The following is a 6,096-nucleotide window of genomic DNA, read 5'->3' as shown; positions in this document are numbered from 1 at the left end:
AAGATATAAAACCCTATTTATGGGGAAACTGCATAATATCTAGGGAGGATGTCACTTGCTTGAGGATATAGCGATAAATACTGAGGAGAAACTTGAACTCAGTCTGCAATAGTAAATAATTAGGAGATGTATACTTAAAAATGTAAAGCTAGTTAAATGTCTATAAATTTATTTATTTTCTTGAAAGATTTTCTACAGCACCTTATAAGTTATTATTTATTTTATAAATATAGGCAAAGAACCATGGAAATTACAAACTCTACCAAAAATTACTGGTTTTCCTGTATTTTGGGTTTCTTTACCCAAATAATTACCCATTGTACAAAAATAGATTAGAAAGTAGTTATTCATGCCTAATCAACCTCACATGATTTTTAATGTATAAAAAGCATATGTTAAAATTAATAAATATCTCAAAAGCTGCATTTTGACTTTGAAATAAGAAATAGTCTGGAAATAGCAGATTTAGTTACAAGATCCTCAGCTTTCCTTACCTCATGGTTTCTAGTCATAGATATCTTACTATGGGATGGACATATACTATTCATGTTAACTTTTTTTCTAACGAAGAACTTAACAGAAAAAAACTTGTGGGTATAAGAGTCAATGAGTTTTGGGAAGGGCAAATAGGGGTGGGGGATTAAGTACAAACTACTTTGGGGAACTTCCCTGGTGGTCCAGTAACCTTGAAATGCAGGGGATACAAGTTTGATCCTTGGTCTGGGAAGTAAGATCCGACATGGCACAGAGCAACTAAGCCCACACAATGCAACTACTGAATTGGTGCCCCACACCTAGAGAGTCTGCACTGGAAGGAAAGATCCCACGTGATACAACTAAGACATGACATGCCCTAATTAATTAATTAAAAACTATTATGTGTAGAATAAATAAGCTACAAGGATATATTGTACAACACAAGGAATACAGCCAATAGTTTATAATAATTATAAGTGGAGTATAAGCTTTAAAACTGTAAATTACTTTGCTGTACACCTGTAATTTATATAATAATGTACATCAACTATCACAATCTTAAGAAAAGGGTCCATAGGTTTGTAGAGGACATCTAAGCAGATCATGATATTAACTTTTACCAAAAATGTGACACTTCCTTTGCTGTTTCCAGGGGCCACCGCCAGGCCAGATGTTACATTTTCAAAATGATATAACATGACCTCATGAATAATTAAGAGTTCTTACTTCATAAACTTCAATTCCAAAGTTACATAGAGCTCCACAGAATAATTTAGATCTAGGTAATTTATAGTTTAGTCATGTACAGAAAGAAAAGATAAAGGGAGAAATGTCATGCAGAAATTTTAAATGAACAGTTGTATGATGGACAATTAGAGTCTATATAGGCCATCTGGCTCTATGATATTGCTGTTCATTTCCAACAACCATCAATAACCTCACTCTCAGAATCATTTATAAGATGAGATATGAAACAACAAGTTGTATAGAGAAGATTTAAAGACTCAATTCAAAGATTCAAAGATTTCAGAGTCTGAAAATACAAATGACTTGTGCACTCATGCCTAGGAAAGAGTTTGAGTGGAGTTGATTTTATTTTCAATGCTGACTTTTTCAGTATAAATAGAACCAAGAGTATGAAAAACAAACTTTTGTTTGTTCGTTTGTCTTAAAATGTTTAATTCTCTACTAAGAGCTAAGAGCCTAAAGAAATAAAGCCTTGACTTGGTTTTGTGTGTGTGTGTGTGTGTGTGATACAACTGACTATCACTAGCAGCCCTAATCCCTCATATGTAGAATGGTTTGGATTCATTCCTTACTGAGTTCCATTCTGGTTCTGAAATTCACTTATTTTGTGAAGATATGCTGTGTATATGTCTGGAAAGTATATTATTCATATTTTTTGTCATTATTGTGTGTCCTTGACTCTGTCAATCTTTGGAAATCTGACAATGTGGAGGATACTGGTAAACCCAGCATTACCAAACCTTCTAGAATTCAGAGGAAAATAAATTTTAAAAGCTCATCTTTAGTTGATAGAAGTTAATGTCTTTCTCTTTGACATTTATTAGTTGGAACAGATTCTTTGAATTGTCAGTATTACTTCCATATTTAAAGACTTTATTATTATTTAATTATTTAAATATTGCTGCTAAGTCGCTTCAGTCGTGTCCGATTCTGTGTGACCCCATAGACGGCAGCCCACCAGGCTTCCCTGTTCATGGGATTCTCCAGGCAAGAACACTGGAGTGGGTTGCCATTTCCTTCTCTAATGCATGAAAGTGAAAAGTGAAAGTGAAGTCACTCAGTCGTGTCCGACTCTAGCGACCCATGGACTGCAGCCTACCAGGCTCCTCCATCTATGGGATTTTCTAGGCAGAAGTACTGGAGTGGGATGCCATTGTCTTCTCCATTTAAACATTAACATTTATTAATAATTAATATTATTTAATATTTAATTCCTCTTATTTTCCCAAATGAGGAAAAATAATGCAGGCATGAGGTTACAAATGAAAATTTTCTTCAATACCCTGCAATATTCTCTCTTACTCAGTCTTGAGCTCCTCCAAAGAATGTGTTCAAGACCACGGAGGGAGGCTCTTTAGGGGCAGGAATGTAAAAGTGTGTTCACTCCACAGCACTGTGAGATGTCTGCAAGAGATGAGAGATGAAGATGAAGAGAAGAGAGATGAAGAGATGAAGTTTATGCCTCCACCTCCTAAGGGTGATCTTCCTATTCCAGAATTGGCTTTAATGATTATTTATAAATAAAATACATAATTTTGTGACTTCCACTTACTCAGAAAATGAAAAATGTTTACATTGGGCATTTAAGCCCCAACTTAGGAGAGATGATGGAAATGTAATATAAAATATCACTCTATCACAAGTCTATGACAGTGAAATGTAGTGATTTCCCATTAAGTCCAAGATGCAAAAATGCCTAAAATCCTTCCAAGGAGAAAGAAATGATTTAGTCTATAATCACCGAACTTGATGAGCCCCCTCTCCAGTCAACTCTTGGATGGATGGATGGCTCTGAAGGCATTTGTAAAGGCCTACAGACTCATAAGGGAACAGTGTTTGAAAGACAAAAGTTAAACAAGTTTGTTTTTGTTTTTTTTTATACACACACAGGATAAATTCCAATGAAAATAAGAAAGGAAGGAAGGAAAGGAAAAGAAAGAAAAATAAAAACCAAAGGAGGACAATGGAATGAATTCAAGCTGAGAAAGCAGCATATAAACATTTCTAGATAGCATATTCAAAAGCAGAGACATTGCTTTGCCAACAAAGGTCCATTTAGTCAAGGCTATGGTTTTTCCTGTGGTTATGTATGGATGTGAGAGTTGAACTGTGAAAAAGGCTGAGTGCCAAAGAATTGATGCTTTTGAACTGTGGTGTTGGAGAAGACTCTTGAGAGTCCCTTGGACTGCAAGGAGATCCAACCAGTCCATTCTGAAGGAGATCAGCCCTGGGATTTCTTTGGAAGGAATGATGCTAAAGCTGAAACTCCAGTACTTTGGCCACCTCATGCGAAGAGTTGACTCATTGGAAAAGACTCTGATGCTGGGAGGGATTGGGGGCAGGAGGAGAAGGGGACGACAGAGGATGAGATGGCTGGATGGCATCACTGACTTGATGGACGTGAGTCTGAGTGAACTCCGGGAGTTGGTGATGGACAGAGAGGCCTGGTGTGCTGCGATTCATGGGGTCGCAAAGAGTCGGACACGACTGAGCCACTGAACTGAACCGATTATAAATCTTAGGGTTAAATAGCTGTGACAATGTTCAGTCACTAAGTTTTGTCTGACTCTTTGTGAGCCTATGGACTGTAGCATGTCAGGCTCCTCTGTCCTCCACTATCTCCTGAAATTTGCACAAATTCATGTCCTCTGATGGGCTTCCCAGGTGGCACTAGTGGTAAAGAACCTGCCTGCCAATGCAGGAGACTTAAGAGCTCCCTGGGTTGGGAAGATTCCCCTGGAGGTGTGTATACCAACCCACTGCAGTATTCTTGCCTGGAGAATCCCATGGACAGTGGAACCTGGCAAGCTACAGTCCACAGGGTCATGAAGAGTTGGACAAGACTGAAATGACTTAGCACACACATGTCCATTGATATTTAAACTTTGAAAAGAAAAATAAAAGAGCAAAAGCTAATTCAAAGAGCAAGAACACAATAATAAAAACGAGATCATAATTTTTTGTAACATCTATTTCATAAGTATTTTCAAAGAAGAGATATGCAATTGTTTTATAAGATAAGGCATAGCAAAGAGCAGGAAATATCTCTCCCACAACTGGATGAAGACAGGTTTTCTTTCCTTGAAGTTGCTTCCAATCCTATAGGAGAATATAATGTTTTACAAGGACTTATTTAAAATAATGGGACTTAGAACTGTGTCATTTGGTATACTGGATATATTTGGGTTTTAATTTAATTTAATTTTATTTCAAAGTATTTATATAGAAACATTTTGTCTTTAATAAGGCAAATGTTCTAAAAGAGGTAATGCAGATGTCCTTGTGATGATGTACCAAGTATTAAGAAAACACTTTGGTCTCACTGGCAAGACTGAAAATAAAATATATATCAGGCAATTTTCATAAGGAAAAGAGCATAGATTTTTTCCCAATTTTATCTCCCTTCTTTCTTCATTTCTTACTTTTTCCTTTCTTCTTTCCTTCCTTTCCATCATTTTCCTTCTTTTACTGCTTAAATGCTTATAACTTTCTATTTAAAGAAGCTTGATAGTTTGTCCTATAAAAACGTTTCTCACTCTACTTTTCAAATTTTCAACTTATTTGTATTGTACTTCTGCAGTTACATTGACCAAGTTACCCTTAAAAAGAGCTGACATGCTTTGCTAAATTAATTCAGAACTTCCTTTGCTTAAAATGGGCACCCTTTTCTTTATATTAGAAACAGTTCTAACCACAGATAACCTTCAAGTCAGGTCATTTCCATGACATATTAATCTCATGTTTATGTGAAATATTAAAAGAAAGCTAAAACCTTGTGATTAAACACTGCACACATCTTGTTAGACATATAATTTAAAGCTGGAGGTGACTAACCTCTGAGGATCGAATATCTTCATACTTTTACTTTTCAGATAATACTGTACTGAGTAGCTGGATTAATTTGGATTTTTTTTTTCTATATTGTGAATACATTCTCCATAAGAGAGTGTTTCGATGTAAAATGATTTATTTTCTTGAAAAGACATCCTTCAGAATTCTTTGCTCAAGAGGAAGGATAAGGAATCATGTTAGCCTAAACATGAACAAATATAAAACGTCCCTCATGACTTTCTCCAAGTCTTACAGTCTGCCAAACCACAGTGAAAAATAAATATATCTCCAGAAAATAATATTGTTCTGAAGTTACTGTGCCTTAATTTTCTGAACATTTAAGTTACTGCTGTATCCGACAGTATTTTTTTTTTTTTTTCTGGTCTGTGAAGGAATTAGCCACCTACATATTTTTAGCAATAAAATGAAAATACATATACGGCATTGGTTTCCTGACAGCATTGTTAACACTTAGTCATATTTCCAAATAATACTGAAAATCTGTGGTAGAGATGCATGGAAGTAACAGTGAGAATAAAATACCTGGCACTGTGTTTAAAGGGCAAATAATTTTAATTTTATTAAGAAGATTTAAATTCACTGCCTAACGGTGGACAGTCTTTAAAGAGACAGATATTGCTTTTAGATTCTTAATAACAGAATACACATCTCAAATCTTCTCCATGGAAGACATCGTAAAGCTTACTGTACTTTTTCTTCCTAAAACAGTATTTGTTATTAATAGAATCTCAGGGAACAATAAATCGTTACTATGTTAGCCAAAAGAAAAAATAAAAATAGACCATGAAATAAAGACCCTAATGGTATTTGAGACCCCTCCCCCACCGCCAAAATACACGTCAGATGGAGGCTGGGAAAGCAAAGTAGTATATGAATTAGCAAAAACAAATAAATGAAAGCGTAAAAGTGGTACGACTTTTCTTTCTGGAAAATTCCCTCAATACGTGACTTTTTGTACTTTTCATCTCTTCCATTCACCAGCAAGAGTGATACGGTCCCTGCAGGAGCCGCTTCTCTTCC

This window comes from Bos indicus, chromosome 4 (assembly GCF_029378745.1).
Source record: "Bos indicus isolate NIAB-ARS_2022 breed Sahiwal x Tharparkar chromosome 4, NIAB-ARS_B.indTharparkar_mat_pri_1.0, whole genome shotgun sequence".
NCBI classification, from domain to species: Eukaryota; Metazoa; Chordata; class Mammalia; order Artiodactyla; family Bovidae; genus Bos; species Bos indicus.
The sequence above is the reverse complement of the archived record's forward strand: the minus strand, read 5'-3'. Positions refer to the sequence as shown.